The sequence below is a fragment of the Rhinoderma darwinii genome, chromosome 7, assembly GCF_050947455.1.
Source record: "Rhinoderma darwinii isolate aRhiDar2 chromosome 7, aRhiDar2.hap1, whole genome shotgun sequence".
Lineage (NCBI taxonomy): Eukaryota > Metazoa > Chordata > Amphibia > Anura > Rhinodermatidae > Rhinoderma > Rhinoderma darwinii.
This window is the reverse complement of record NC_134693.1, coordinates 27004693-27022109: the sequence shown is the minus strand read 5'-3', so window position 1 is coordinate 27022109 and position 17417 is coordinate 27004693. Positions and strand designations below refer to the sequence as shown.

General features: G+C 42.8%; 1 protein-coding gene across 7 annotated transcripts in view; it reads right to left on the bottom strand.

The window, feature by feature from the left end:
* The window catches only part of SSBP3 (single stranded DNA binding protein 3), a 40881-nt gene that overhangs the window by 15298 nt on the left and 8166 nt on the right, over positions 1 to 17417 (bottom strand). The gene's annotated exons all lie outside the window — the stretch shown is intronic.

The window sequence follows — 17417 nt, the reverse complement described above, 5'->3', positions numbered from 1 at the left end:
TCATTTCAGTGAGCCGGGACCGCAAAATGTGGCCGTAATATGTCCTATCTTTTTGCAGTCCAGGCTCCTGGGCAATGCACGGACCGTAGAAACAATGGTCGTGTGCATGGGCCCATATAAATTAATGGGACCGCAATCCCCACGCAGATTTGCGGGTGACTTTCGGCCGCAAAAATATATTCATATCCATGGGGCCTAAGACAAATATTGTAACGTGGTTCACAGACCCGAACCACGGGCAAGACCTCTGCATATCTCTGGCGTGTTAGGCTTTTCAATCTACTGTCTTATTGCAGATTCAGTCCCTCCACCATGCTTTACACTGCAGCTCGACACATTCATATAGCTTCCGTTTCCATTACCATCGATTTCAATGGTAATGCTTCCGTTGCTAATGGTTTCCGTTTGACTCTGTTCTGTAAGGTTTCCATTTTTTCTTTTTCTTTACGGAATCAATAGTGCAGTCGACTGCGCTATTGTTTCTGCCAAAAAAAAACAAAAAAAAAAAAAAATAAAAACTTACTGAATGGAGAAAAACGGAAACCATTAGCAACGGAAGCATTACCATTGAAATCGATGGTAAAAGAACCGGAAGCTATGGTTTCCGTTTGCGCCTCTGTTGATGGGCTCCTCTGACGGAAAGATCGGACGGAACCCATCAACGGAAACCAACCGCAGATGTGAACAGGCCCTTATACGAATGGGACTTAAAGAAAATCCATGCACCTGCAGAAACAACCCCATTCAGATGTTTGTACACAATTTTCAGTTGTAGAAAAAAACTGCGGAATGTGAACTTACCCGAAGAGTAAATCCAGCCTGATATAGGGGAATGTGGAGCAGCAGCTCTTCTTGGAGGAAGCCCTATATACATCTATAGGGTAAGCATCAGCGTGGCCTGAAATCAGGAGTCTCATCCTGCAGCCCGTGTGTCACCTGCACATTATAGAGCCGTATCCAGGGAAACCATATAATCCAGCACGCCGCCGTTAACCTCATCACCGCCAACGTAAATGTACATTAAGTAAAAATATTTATTGCTGCGACTTTCCCTTCACGGTCATACAAGCATGTAGAGACTTAGACCTATTCCTAATGGTAATGGTAAATGTGTAATATATTATTACACAGTATATATTTTTATATACGCACGCCAGCACATATATATATATATATATATCCCCAACACACAGATTTATCCTGTACTAGGGTCAGGCCCGGAAGAAATTCCTTACAATAAAAGGGCATTATAGGGGAATGCAGAGTATCTGAATCCTTTGTAGCATCCATTGTGCCATCACCAAACCCTTCCCCCCCCCCCCCCCCCTTTGCCAGTAATCCCCCTGAAGGCCTTAATCAGTTATGCAAATACTGCCCTTCCCCACCCCCTCCCAATGCATCTGCTCGGGGTCCTCCACAGAGCTGCTTGCCCTATTCTGAACCACAGGGCGTTAACCCCTGAACTGCTGCACTGACAAATCTTTGAAAAAGGACCATGAGCGAGACAAGAAACAAAGCCGAGGCCTGATCACCAACTCCGCTCCAATATAGACCTAAAGAAAATATACATGACCTGTTTATATTCAGAAGGAAGTTGCCCCACACCTCTGCACTGGGACAAGCAATACTACAGTTTTGTCATGCAAGAGTAGGTTATGTAATATAGTATTTAAAAAATAAATAAAAAAAAAAACAAAGAAAAACAGAAAAAGCAATATACATGAAAGCTCATAAAAACGTTACAGACTGGGTCTCGTGCACACGGCAGAGCTGTATGGAGGCAGTCATTGGGGCGCAGTATTACAGATCCAGTACCACTGTGTGGGGTCTCTATACAGCACATATCTCGTATTCTTCCCTAGACATGAAGCCAGGGATTTATAGGGAATGGTACAGAAAGTACGCCGCCGTGTAATATCGTAGGTATACAGAGGTACAATAAGGGCCCAAAAACCTATAGGGGCCATATTCTGGCTCTATACAACGCGGAGATTGTACGCAGCTGTAATACGGTTATGTGCGTAAATCTAACACAGTAACATTGGATTTATGAAATGTAAATCTTGAGCTTATAAAAAAAAATAAAAAATAAAAAAGGTGAAAAAAATGGCATATAGCTAAAGGCCTATTTACACAAAGGAATAATTGTTAAACTGGCCATACATGAGATTAGAGTTGTCCGAAATTTCCGATTTTGGCCCTTTCAGCCGGCCATCGTTTGAAAAAATTAGCGACAATGGACGGTCGGCGTGTCTGGTGGCTGCTGAGAATGTGAACTGCCAGGATGGATAATTTGGTCAGCCGAAACGACATCTATGGCATAATTCGAGCAAACATTTGCCACTTTGCTCAAAGCTCCAGGGAGTCCGTTTGTAGTCTCTTCTGGTAGGATAATGCAACCAATCATTATCTTATGTGTATGGTTGACTTTAGGAAAGATCACTGCACTGTAAATGTACAAAACAATCTAAGGCCTCATGCACACGACCGTATTTTTTCCCACCCGTAAATACTGGCGTAAATACGGGTCCGGTGTCACACGTATTCCACCCGTTTTGCACCAGTATTTACGAACCCGTGCCCGTAAATATGGGTCCGGTGTCACACGTATTCCACCCGTATTTACGGGCACGTTTTTGGCGGCAAAATAGCACTGCACTAATCGGCAGCCCCTTCTCTCTATCAGTGCAGGATAGAGAGAAGGGACAGCCCTTTCTGTAATAAAAGTTAAAGAAATTCATACTTACCCGGCCGTTGTCTTGGTGACGCGTCCCTCTCTTCACATCCAGCCCGACGCGGCAGTCCATGTGACCGCTGCAGCCTGTGATTGGCTGCAGCGGTCACATGGCCTGAAACGTCATCCAGGACGTCGGGCCGGATGTCGAGAGGGACGAGTCACCAAGGCAACGGGCGGGAGACCGGACTGGAGGAAGCAGGAAGTTCTCGGTAAGTATGAACGTCTTATTTTTTACAGGTTTATACTGATCGGTAGTCACTGTCCAGGGTGCTGAAAGAGTTACTGCCGATCAGTTAACTCTTTCAGCTCCCTGGACAGTGACTATTTACTGACGTCGCTTAGCAACGCTGCCGTAATGACGGGTGCACACATGTAGCCACCCGTCATTACGAGAGCTCCATAGACTTCTATGGACTGTCCGTGCCGTTATTACGGCCTGAAATAGGACAAGTTCTATCTTTTTCAACGGCACGGGCACCTTCCCGTGAGAAAACCGGAAGGTACCCGTCGCCAATAGAAGTCTATGAGCCCGTTATTACGGGTCGTAATTACGACCCGTAATAACGGGAGTTTTTACGGTCGTGTGCATGAGGCCTAAGAATAAAAAGAAATAAATAATAATAAAATGTTTTAAAGTAAATATTTGGCCATGTAAGTTACAGGCATGGAAGCAAATTGTTCCGTTTGTCAACTGAAGTATTAAAAGGGCTTTTCCTGCCCTTAAATATTGATGGGCTAGCCTTAGGATATCCATTAATATCAGATTAGTGGGGGTGACTAGGACTGAGCTGCAATACCACTCTCAGCAACTACCAAATGTAGGACATTGTGACTAGTAGACAAGAGGACACAGTCAGCTGATCGGCAGGGTTCCCAGGAGTCAGACCCCCACCGATCGATTGGATATTCAGGGTCGGACTGGCCTACCAGAGGATCCTCCGGTGGGCCCAGACTTTTACTCAATAATGGGTCCTAAAAGGTCTAGCAGAAGACAACCCCATTTGGAGCCAAGGACTTACCACTAGGGTCTATTTCTTATGGGTGATTCACAAATAACCTACTAGACATTATTGACCTATTAGGACGATATGTCCTATGTGTACAATGATAAGTGGATGTGCACATATTCTGTAGAAATGGTGGATGGGCTCCCAGAATCATTCCCTCTGGTGGGCCCAAAGGACCCCAGTCCAACGCTGCTGATATTGATGGCCTATCTTAAGTAGGCCATCAATATTACAGTCACATGGAGGAGATTTTGTTGCAGAAATTGTCTGCAACTGAAAAGCAGTTCCATTCATCTAAGTTGTGTTATTTCTGCAAGCTTCATTTAGATGAATGGAACAGATTTTCAGTTGCAGATATTTTTTTTGCAACAAATCTGCCGCGTGTGACTGCACCCTCAATTAAACTTTGGCTACTCTGCAACTGCCTCATGCAAACAGGCCATAAAAAAGTCAAGCACATATTTTTGCTACTGCTATCCAGTATCTATTTACAGTAGGCATTTGTATATAATGATCACAGTACTTCAGAGATATATCTTTATCTCAAATTATATATATACACACACACACACACATTTTTTTATTTTATTTCAATTAACCAGAAAATATTAACGTCACTATGTTCCCGACTCCTTATGTGTAGCAACTTTGTGCCGTTTTTTGTAAGCTCAGTCATATGTCCTCCAGTATCACCTGATATCAGTTTATAGGACAGGAAGTAGCTGTCTGACACAGACTTCCTGACAGCCATATTAGTATTAAACTAGCTCTTGGTCACCAGGTCACACAGAAGGTGGTCACTCTCTCAAGCACAGTCAGTGACCGTTCGAGACCCTCACCCACCACATCCCTCTCACTGTGCCTAATGCTTGATTGAATTTATGGCCATAAACGTGTGAAATAGGTCTGGTATCAGTGACCAAATGTTTACATGAATTATCTGACAGACTAGAGCATTCACCCTCACTTACATCTTATAAAATTTGATTTTCATTTATGAGTTTGTATGTCTAACGCCTAAAATGTCCCCTCAAAATAGAAGGGGGTCGGAAGATGACTGCTAAATCCCTCGTCAGCATTCCCCTTCAGACCACACATTTAAATGGTGAAAAGAAACGGATATAACCATTTAACTTGAAGAGCCAGAGACATCGTCCAGTTTGGTGGATCACAGGACTAGTTCTTGCAGTACAACCCTACAAGCAGCCAGCTTTAAGCCTTGTGTGCAAAAGGATAACAATCACCTCGGTCGAAAATGTCATCGCTCAAGTATCTCCAAAGTCCATGAGCTTTCAGACCCAAACCATATATAAAAACGGCATTCATTTTATACATGAGACCCCAGATGCTTTACCCAACAGAGGGTGCAGACATCTAGAAGATATAGTTAGCCGTTCTATGGGCTGACTAGACAACAACAACATAAAGGGCGCAGCAAAGGCAATGGCCAAGACAAATTCCACGCAGTTGTCGATTATGAACGGGCATTATATGAGCCCTTCTGCCCTCACCCACATGCTCAAAAACCCCTCTATGAGGGACAGGCGCCAGACATGTTAGGAGTAGTGAAATCATAATACGAACACTGACGGTAGGACCTTTTTTGCGGACAAAAGAAAAATATAATCCCGAAATTCAATATGAATATAGTACTCTACTGATAAATATAAGATTATCATGCGACTAAAACATTTATGGCATATCGATAGGATATTACAAAGATTTTACCACTAGGACTAAGAACAGGAGTCCTGTGTCCTACACTTGCAGAAAATAAGGTGGCCATGCATGTGCGGACATGCTCCATTATACTCTATAGAACAGAAAAACCATTATGCATAAAACCAGGGCTTTACAGCGAAAAACTTACAATTGTATCAGTTTAAATCCTAGCAAGACGCCATTGTGTCTTGGGACTGCCACCCCAATAATGGACTGATTGTAGCCATAGTATACATGGGACCCACCCATCCCAGTGGAGAAATGAAAGTAATTTGTGGGCTACAGGTACCAACCACATTGACCTATACTATCCCTTGTAGTGACCCCACCTGAAGTTAGAAATTGGAAACTACTGGCATGGTTTGGTTTGGTAGAGTGAAGTCTTCGAGACCGCCACAAAACTGCAGTCTGATTATACTTACATGAAATGTAGCAGAAACATTACATTGGCATCCTGATTTATGGTATTCTTCGCAAGAGAACAAGTCTTCAGATTATCAGAAGATAATCTAGGAGTCATGGGCCTGTCCAGAGGCAGAATGGATGCCTCACGGACATCTAGGAAGGTGTTCGTAGACCAGACTCACAAAATGATGTATTGCCCATCGTCTGATCATGAGAGTAAAGAGAAAGTATCACCTTATATTAAGAGGGAGACCCACTAAGGTTCCTCTTACACGGCCTGATATGGGCAGTGAAAACAAATGCCGATCAAAGAGACAGTTAGTTGATCGGCGCTCGTTTTCTCTATTCACAAGGAGCAATGATTGGTTATGTATGGGGACGAGCGATCGTTGCTAGGTGCCAACAACGATAATATTTATTGTTGCGTAAAAACGTGCTCGTTCGTTGGCTGATCATCGTCCTATTTACACAGGGCAATGATCAGGAAGAAGCGTTCGTATAAACGCTCATTGGCCCGATACGTGGCCCACATAAGTGGGCCTTTAGACAGACAACAATAAATGAGGGCATTTAAAGATGAGCTTGTGGGTGTATCGAAGGACTCAATATTGCATTCAGTGACGGCTGGGCAAAGAACAGGCACAACCTCTCTTCCATTAGCCCGACCATAACCATTTTCTATTTAATAGTTGAATTTGGCCATAATGGGACACCATGCTCCAAATGAAAAAGGACATGTCCCTGAAACCAGATGATTTCTGTATGATCTCGTAAACACCAAATCAAGTTTATTTTTTTACACCATCAAATTTTAACTTATTATATAGTATAAAATATAGACTGATCCCAATGGGACAAGGTGATTTGATATGAAGCAGCATTATAAAGTTTGGGGATTGTGTTTCAAAAAGTTTTATATTCAACTCCCAAATACCTGCAAGTTCTTACTGGATAGAAAGTAAAGCTCAGATGCCGGCAGCATATAAGCTCTCAATGCACTACAGACACAATGCTCATCATCACAACCTGTATTTATACCCAGTAAGGAGTGTGAAATTCATCCATCCATGGTCTAATACAAAAGCCGACATTTACACGACATCAATAACATTATCTGAGGTAATCACTACACTACGTCAGCAGACCGATATGACAGTGTCCTCCGAAGTATAAATCTGGCCATACAACCGGCCGATCAATCGTCCATGGGATCATTCGTACGAACGATCCCACCAGCTACAGAATAGAAAAAAACCTGGCCCAGTCAGTTTAAAAAAAAACCAAAAAAAAACCAAAAAAAAACAAAAACACACAACTCCCTGGGGTTGACTCAGAATGGCAACTGATCGGTCGAATTTGGGCGATCACATCATAGAACAAGTAGTCACGGCCAACCACAGCAAAAAAATTCCAACCTGGCCGATCACATTTTCAGCTACAGTTAGCGGTTGTTTGCGTTAATTTTACAAGCAATGGTTGAGCGAAATGTCCAAAACGGGACGACCATGTCTCTTAGGCCTAATTCACACGAGCGTATTTCACGTCAGTGTTACGCGCGTGAAAATAACGCACGCCACACGGACCTATGCAAGTCAATGGGTCAGACATTCCGTGTTTTTCACGCAGCGTAGCCGCTGTGTGAAACTTACTGCATGTCCTACACGTGTACGTTTTTTGCGCATCACTCACCCATTGAAGTCAATGGGTGCGTGAAAATCACTGACAGCACACGGACGCATATCCGTGTGCTGTGCGTAATCCACGCAACAGTTGCTAAAGGAATGATTTTGAAAAAGAAAAACACCTCCTTCAGTTTATTTTGCGGACGTGAAACGCGTGACATACGCGCGTAAAACCGCAGACACGCACCATACACTTATGTCACACGGAACTGCAACGCAGGAAAAACGCTGCGTTTTTTACACGCGCAAAACGGACACGTTCGGGTGAATAAGACTTTATCCAATAAGAGCGGCACAGATGTTGATCTTGGTTCTGGACTTGTACAAGGAATAAGGCAGTACGTAACAACTTAAAAGGGATATTCTGGTTATAGGGGGCTAACTTACCAGAAACAGTAGAGTACAGCATTCGGCTATTACCGGCGCTGCCATAGAGAATGAATGGAGCGGCAGTGCGCATGAGCGTTCAAACGTGGGGTACGAGGACCCCCGTTCTCTTGATTGGTCGGGGTCCCAGCTGTCGGACACCTACTGATCATCAAGTTACTCTCTATCCTATGGATAGAGGGTAACTTGTTGTAACTTGAATACCCCTTTAACATGAAAAGCAGTGGAGGGGCAATGTGTTATCACATATTAACCAAGTGTTTGAGGTAAATAGAAAACCAACATTGGAACTTTGTATTCTGGGTATTCCCAGTGACCTGGATGTAATAACATTGGAGTTTTTGGCAATACATAGAGCCTTGTTTATAGCACAGACGTGGAAAGCAAGATACCGGCTGTCTAGTTCAATCCAATATGAGACAGTGGATTATTGAAACTTCAAGACTTGTGAGTTTATAATGTGTGAAGTTCAGGTCCCGGGGAAAACACATGTGTTTTAAGATTTGTCAAGAAATAGATTTGATAAATGGTGAAACCCCCATGTGTCAGACATTTAGTTCAAGATCTTTTATCTTTTATTTTTTTCCCCTTTGCCAGTGTTTTTGTTATCTTTTTACATGTAAAAATAAGAAATATAATTTATATGTACGTAGTGCTGGGGTTTCTGTTGTTTCCTTCCACACTGAAAAAACGAATGACCGTTTAGTTGATTTTCTCACAATATTCAAATCGGAGAGTAATAATTGGGGTCACAATAGCGTAAAACAGTCAGTCCTAGACAGCACAAACTGATCAGGCTGACTGTAGATTTTTTTCAGCACGAGGTGTTCAGACAATGGCGGACCAGTCCCCCAAAGTCTCTCATAAGGAGAACAGGGGATTAGACCGGTTGGATTTTAACCCATCAATTTATAGAAAGATAAGAGGCGCCAGAGGTCTCCCGCTCATGTTTATGGGGGATTTGAAGAACGTCTCTTTTCCGCTGACGGCTGCTGAATGTGTATGGCCGACCTAGGACTAGAGTGCAATCATTCTACTAGAAATCACCTGTGTAGGTTAGGGTTACATGCACCTGAAATACCTCCCATTTTTATTTGAGCTGCCCAACCATGCACCCTATATAGCACTACCAAGGAGCTGGGGGTAGAGCTGTAAAGCCTTTTCCATGTAGAAAGTGCCCGAGCCGGACGGAGGATGGGAAGTTCAGAGTCCCTACCCCTAATCTCCTGGATTGTTCTCTCGCTCTAGATGCATGCTGGGGGAGGGGAGACAAGCATTCATTTTTATCTCCTCAGCACAAAAGAATGTCATCCCCACCTTTGTCTTGACATACCTAACACATAGACACATCATCTATGTACCAGCGCTATATGCAGTTACCAACTTCTACATTAGTCCTTTATCATAAGGATCAAGACACTGCAAATATTTACAGGTGGCTTTAGGTTGGACATCGGTTTTTTTTGGCTGATTCTAGCTACAATTTGCACTCATACCAATAATCTGCATCTGTAGTGTTCAGTCATAAGGTTTTTTTTTTCCCCCATTATGATACGTATTCCTGTTCAATATAGCAACTTTAGGTCGCAAGAAAAAAAATCAGAAAAAAAAAAAAATCACAGCATTAGTCACCGCGCAGGCAACCTTGCGCTTATCGCAAAAGTCTGACCAGCTGTGTGTGCGATGACTGAATACTACAAATAGGAAAATCTGGTTAAATTACAGCTAGAGAGAAAACTCATCTGTTAAAATGTATGTTTATACAGTTGTAAAAAAGATCTAACTATTTCACAACACCACGTTAGCAGCAAAAACACCAAATATTGTACCATGCATTTTATGGACTAAAAAATACTTTCAGCCAACTTTTTTAAGCCGGGTTTTAAGAGGTCGCACGCTTATTGGAATGCCTTTAGACATGCAATATACACAGTAGAGTCACATTATTATGACCACCTCCTACTTTGGATGTCGGCATCATGTAGCCCATGAAGGGAGTGATGTGCCGTGGCTGGCTTGGTGGGTATACAAGATGTGCGATAGGCTGTCTGAACACATATCACTCGATGTTGCCATGTGTAAAAGGGATGATTATTGGCTTTCGGGCCAAGGCTGGCAGTATTTTTACAACCGCAGTTTGTTAACTGTTCGCATCCTGCTGTGGCGGAAGTATATCGTGAGTGGACAAATGGCACCATTGGGAATAACAGATGTGGAAACGGCAGAGCACCACGTGCCATTGACGCGAAAGGTGAACGTCTGCTACGAAGGTGCGCAAGGGCCGAACGACATGCTACAGTGGGCAGCTCACCGTGAAAATCAACCAGGGGGCTACCAGATGTGTGTCTAAAACAGTTCAGCGAACCCTGATGCGTATGGGGATCCGAAGCAGACGGATGGTCACTGTTCCTATATTGAGAAAGGTGCATTAGGAAAAAGTAGAGTACAAACACCCTGCAACCATTGCTGGAATAACACAAGCTGGTGGCGGCAGCATTATGGTCTGGGGAATTTTTTCCTGCCATTCTCTGGGCCACTCATCCATGTGGAAGGTTCTCTGAAACGATTTGGGTATGAATCCATCGTTGCAGATCACGTCCACCCATACATGCTGTTTGTGTTCCCTGAGGCAGGTGGAATCCAAATACTTCGCTGGCCCCCTAATTCGCCAGATTGAACCCAATTGACCACCTTGATCGTCTTGTTCGCTCTATGGATCCTCTAGCAAATGTGGGATGCACTGCAGTCAGTATGGCTCCAGATACCCGAGATAACCTGGCAGCACCTTATTGAGTCACTCCCAGCCCACTTAGCTGCTGTCCGTGCTGCACACGGCGGTTACTCTGGATATTAGCTGGTGCTCATAATAATGTGACTCGGCTGTATGTTAGGCCAAATAAAGGGGTTTAGGGGTTTTAAAAAAAACATGGTTGCTTTCTTTCAGAAACAGCACCACACTTGTCCACGGGCTAGGTGTAGTATTGCAGCTTAGTTCCATTGATCTGTGCACACAGCCCACGGACAAGTGTATTTCTAGAAGAGGACAGCCATGTTTTCCTAATCTCATACAATCCCATTGATAGTGGGTGGCAGGGCTCCTCTGAACAGGACCCCTTCTAACAGCCAGAGTAGAAAATACTGATTTATTTGTAATTGGGGAGACTTGTCTTTGGTTCCCCAGTTATGATTCTCTCTCGCCCTGGCACCATCATGGATATGAGACACAGGTTGTATTACCTGGCTTAGTTTACACAGAAGTGCCACCACTTGTTTATTTCAACTAAGGAGTGACCAGTGAATCCTGCGCCTCCACGAATACCACTTTCTCATCAGCAGATATTGTCCGTTTATGTGGTTTATATGGCAGGGAGTATTACAGCACTCAGCTGCCCTGCAGGTCCCGAATCAAAGCAGAAGAGCAGGGCCTTCCCTGAGCAGTTCAGGGTCCACACAGCATGTACAAGAAGGTTGTGCACATCCTGTGTAAGCTACTTAAACAGTAACTACATTTAATTGCGCCTATTGTCGCCGTGACATTGCTACTATTTTACAATATAATTTCCTGATCAATTTAATACAAAATCCACAGAGCACACAACCAAAAAATACAAAATACATAAATCATTGGAAAAATTGCATAGGTCCCATTGTTTCATAGGACTGAAACATCTGATCCACATAAAAAAGTTTGCTGAGAACGACCGTACCAGTCCCAAGTTTTCATTCACCTGCATGCATGGAACCTTGGGACTGGTACGGTCGTTCTCAGCAAAGTTTTTTTTATTTTTGCACTGAAGCATAATATAATAAATTATCTGGATTTTTTGTAGTATCTTCGTGGATACAAGGACAGAGACTCAATTATGGCTTCGATCCTCCATATAGGACAACTGTTTATAGAGGAAACTTTACGTGGTGCTTCATGCAAGCTATACTTACCTGTTCAGATAAACCCTAGTGCTTCTGATCATTATCACACTGTCCCCTATGGAGGACAGGTGGGGGGGGGGGGGGAGGAGTAGTAATTAGTCATGCCCCTCGCTAATATTAACGTAGCACATGCACAGGGAAAGTCTTTCCGTGCCCTATCATCTAAGACTGTGAATATAATTGAATCCTTTCCTATGATCTGATCCAATCCGGAATTTTGCTACATGTATTGGAACAGTCCCCGCTAGAAAAAGTCTGCATAACTCATGTCCTTGTAACGTCCACTTCGCAGGGTTTAAAACTCAACATATACAATGCAACTTGCTCAGGGCCAGCCCATATGCACGAAACATTACCAAGTACCAAATACCGCATAAGGAAAGCTCGAGTTTGGTCAGGGATGTGAGCAGCGTTGTACAGAAGGCAGCAGCTTAATCCACATCTGCTCCACAGGACACCTGTGCGCCAAGTCCAACTAATCCTCAATGGCAGTATAGCAGAGCAGCAAAACATTGTGAAGGATGAAGACCTCGGCACTCCTGGGGAGGGGGATGGGGAAAGTATTTCACATCACGTTAGAATATGATCAGCCACATCCTATCCGTGTACATGCCACAATTTGATATTGAGTTTTCAGCAGCATACAGGGGTGTTACATTTTGAGATGCAAGGCGGCACAATGCTGGTCCGGGGCAGACTGCTGGGGCCCCCGTAACAGGAGGAAGATACTGGGGCAGAGGTGTTCCAGTCTGGTTCACTGATTTATTGCTGTCCGTCACCTCCCATGTAAAAGAGGCTTTTTGTTCTTAGCCGTGTGGAGGCAAAGAATTGCAAATGTGAACGGCTCTGCGTCCCTTTTGTTTTCTTGACCAAGAACAATAAAAACAGATAACGGAGGGTTTATGAGCCGGGAGCACCGCACCCCCTGGGTTGGAGATCTACAACCTTTGGTCATTGTAGACATAAAAACCAAGAGGGGTGTAAAGGCTGGTTTACACAGGCAGATTTTGGCCCATAACAATCGTATTAACGATTGGCCGTCCCCATAAATTTTACATCGGCCCATGTAAAGGGCCTTTGAACGAGCACCGACAGACCTGTTATCGACACTCGTTTAAAGCCCCTTTACATGGGCCGATGCAAAGTGTATGGGGACGACCAATCGTCAATACGATCGTTTGGTCCCCATACAGATGGAGTCCTGTCTCCTCGCGTAAACAATGATTTTTATGGCACTATATAAGATGCAATCAGCCGATGAACGCGTTTGCTCATTCGCTGGCTGATCGCTGCCTGGTCCACAGGTCTATGATTGGGAACGATCATTCAAACAAACGCACGTTCACCCAATGATTGGCCGTGTAAAGAATATCTATGGGCCATATGGGCCTCATTTATCGAAACTGTATAACAGTCAATTGGTCTTGTTGCTCATAGCAACCAATTAGAGCTTAGTTTAAAATGTCTTAAGCTGCTCTGGAAAAATGAAAGCTGAGCTCTGATTGGTTGCTATGGGCAACAAGACCAATTTTACTGTTAGTTTTGATTAATAGGCCTCAAATAGGATCAAAACTGTCAAGACTGGTCGTGTTGCCAATAGCAACCACACTGCAGCTTTTAGTTTTTCAGAAATTAAAGCTGAGCTCCGATTTGTTGGTGTATGCAGCTCCTATGTATCTTCACAGTAAAACACTAAAAGCAAACCCTGTGTAGTCGAATGCTGCAGCCATGCTACACAACATCTATTCCTTACATTCGGATAACATACATTTGGTAAGTTATCAAGAAGCAGAGGACAGGCAGATGGCAAAATGCCCGCAGGATCAGACTACACAGGGTTTGTAGACTTACCATAAAGACACATAGGAGCTGTATGCACAAAACGATAGGAAAGGTTTTAAACCAAGACTATTGCAAAGTTGCTTCATTGTTCATTTTAGATGCACTGAAAAAAAAAAAAATCAAAAAGGAATGGTGTGAAGGTATACGTATCTGCAGAGTCTAGAACCTTAAAAGCGAGGGGATCATCGGGGACGGACATTTTTCTTGACCCTTCCATTGAAGAACAGGACAGTCCGCCTCTCCTCAGCCTAAAATGATTTCTTATAGGGAAGATCGTATTACACACCATGTATACAAGGCAGAATTCCAGACTAGCATCTCTCTAAATATCTCAACAGTTGTGGCCGTCGACATCAAATCTCCGATCAGAGCAGTATAATGTTTTTTTTTCTACACTGGCAGCAGCAAACCCAGCATCCGGTCACAACCAGAATTAATTGGGATTTTTGGTGCTCTAGCAGTGACTAAGCAATGACTCATCAACCTAAATGTCAATTCATCCTCAAGAAAAGTTCTCATATCAGTGCTGCAATATTTAAAAAGCTAAAAAATATTGTAGAACATGAGTTATCAGTTGTACAAGGCATCATTGTTTACTGCCAATTAAAGGCCGGATACACACAGGGTATTTGTGTGGTATATGTCTGGGCACTACCCTTCATATAAACTACCAGGGTGCTTGAGTCCTTTCCCCTATGACAACAACTCATGCCCTTTCCTGGTCAGGAAGTGTCACAACCAGATTACTCGGATCTGGGGATGTTTATGGTTTCTGGGCGTAGAGGGCTGAGCACTGGACAGACAGCCTTGTGTGATCCCAACCTCACAAATGAACATTTTAATCTCTTTGAAATTGCAGTATTGTTTACAGACTGTTTACTTCGTATCATACAACTCTGGTCCTATTAATATTTCATTGTAAATCTAAAAACACTTAAATATTAAAAAGTTATCTTCCACCGGCCGGTTAGAACAATGTTTCATCAACACTACTAATTGTCTAATTCATGGACCCATCCAGAGAGGTTAGATTATGCCAAGTCCACATGATCGGATTTATTTATTCATTTATTTTTTTAGCTTTATTGCAGCTCCCTATTTACTAATAAAAAAAAATAAATATATATATATATATATTATATATATATATATATATATATATATATATATATATATAAACTAAATACTGACCCCCCCCCCCTAAAGTAACACATGCCCAAGACCTCAGACTACTATTTTTTTCCCCCCCGCACAGCGTTTAGACGCGTTGTGGGGCAAAAACGCTACAGCTAGATTTAAATTTATAGTCTCAAAATATGAGAAAGCCCACATACACAGCGTTTTTAATCAAAACTCAGCATGCTATAGTTATGGAGTTTTTCTTCATAGGCTTCTCTAAAAAAAAAAACTTCAAAAACTGCAGGAAAAAACACCTGTACATAAATACACTAAATAAAAATGCCATGTAAAAAAAATCCAAAAGAAGAATGGTGTTTTTTTTTTTATGCAGTTTGAAACACATGAAAAAAAAAACCCCAAAGCTGTGTAAACGCCTAAAATGCAAAAATGAAACTAAATACTGCAGCAAAACCTGCACAAGTGACACCGCAATAAAATTAAATCACTGCTGGGATTTCTGGATGGAAGCATGGCCTGGTGATTACATTTTAATGTCGTTTTTGTAAAAAGAAAGAAAAAAACACCACACAGGACAGTTGTAAGATTGCATCGCAGAGACTGGATAGACAAAATAATTTGGCTTGGCCACCCACATGGCTGGCCAAGGCGGGTGGGAGTCTGACACACGACCCCTTAGGTCACACACCGGATCACTTCTGGCTCCAGTGAAACCTCTTAGTGTGGTCATATGACCATGCACTGATGAAAAAACATGGATTATTGGGAATTATTCCAGGTGACATCTGATACAGGTGATATCTGACCCTATCTCAGAGTGTCGTGTAATGTTGTTACAGGATCTCTACATTCTATTGGCCATGGACGATATGCCTTCATTTTAATTAGTAAATTTTGAATTTTAAATTTAAAGGCTATGGACACGTTTTCAAATGTTTCTATTATTGCTCAAATGCATCTAAAATAAAAAGCAAATTTGCAAATAGTCTCGATAAAAAAACTAAAAAAAACTGTTTCGTGCAAGCAGGTTCTATGCAGACCGATGTGTCTCCATGGTTACAGACTACTACCAAAACCAATGTAGCCGGATCCTACAGGTCAGTGGTGCAACACCCCGAGGTAGTGGTGTAAAACATATCCTTCCCCCAATTCCTCATACACGCTTGGCCAAGCGTGCAATTAAGGGGAGTAAGCCACTGCTAGACACCTTTGGCGGCAGCTTATCTTCCCCCAAGAAAAAAAAAGGATCAGGAAAAGTTGAAACCCAAGTGCCCGATCCTTCTCTCCTCCAACATCTGCCTTCGGGGGAAAAGTCAGGAGGCCCCCCATACACATTAGGTTGGTCAGCAGATTGGCCTCACAGATTTCCTCCCTTTCCTGGACAAAATAGGGCAGCATGCTGCGCTATTTTGTCCAGCTAAATTATAGAAACCATTGCGGTACCCATTACAGTTAATAGATTCCATCGGGCACTGTTGGTTTTGATCATGCGACGGATCTGGCACTTCCGGTATCCTCGTTTTTTGGCTCCCATGACTGAGCAGAACAACAGAACACAGATGAGAACACAGCCCGAGAGTGCTCAAGTCGGTCATAGACAGCACATTTTTGTTGTGATCTGCTGACAAAATAATGTCTAGAGGGGCTTGAAGTGGGCTGAAATCAGGGGCGACGAGGATCTGATAGAACTTCTTTTATGCTCTTTTTGTCCAGAGATGAGCAGCAACAGGGGTTACCCGACAGCAGATTATCCTCCTATTCTATTAAAATAACATGCATGAGTGGCTGACCCAAACACACAAGATGTCCATAGTTTACCCCAGCCCTGACGCTGCCAAGTTCATTGCAAATGCAGCACACAAGCACCTGGAACTCAACCAAATAAAAAAAAATGGAGTCGGATGATTCTGCATTGAAAAACACTGTAGCGAGTATGGGAAATTAATATCCTCATGGTTTACACAAGTTATATTGCTGCCTTATACAATATTGATTAGTAGGAAAGGAAGCAATGGCGAGCAATATCAGACCCCAGTAACTGCCTGTGCTATAAAATCCACATTAATGTAGAAAACCATCATACAGGCAGCATAATCACAGCCGAGGACTCTTCAGAAATAAAACACACTACATCACCCCAATGTGATGGAAGATCCTGTGGAAAGCGGTGGGATCTGCCAACAACAATCCAATATCGATGGGCGCTGGTGAAAGACTAGGTAACAAGGTAAAGTCACCAACACACAAAACCAATGCGTATAGTTAAACCACAATGCTGAGCTATAAACGCACATCTTTACCAATACATCAGACAATACAGTATACGCATGTCACATGGCCTGGCTGAATTCATCATCTACCATGGTCAATGTGAATTATTCATTAACGTAATTTCAACCATTTATCCCCAAGCTGTGAATACAACTAGTGATACAACAATACTTTGTGGCATGACAGCCACTTTCACAAAACCTCAAGGATTCCCTAGGAGGGGAAAAAAAAAAATAAAAAAAAAAAAAAGTCACAGCTAACTTGAGGGTTACAAAAATTCCAACCACATCAGAATTC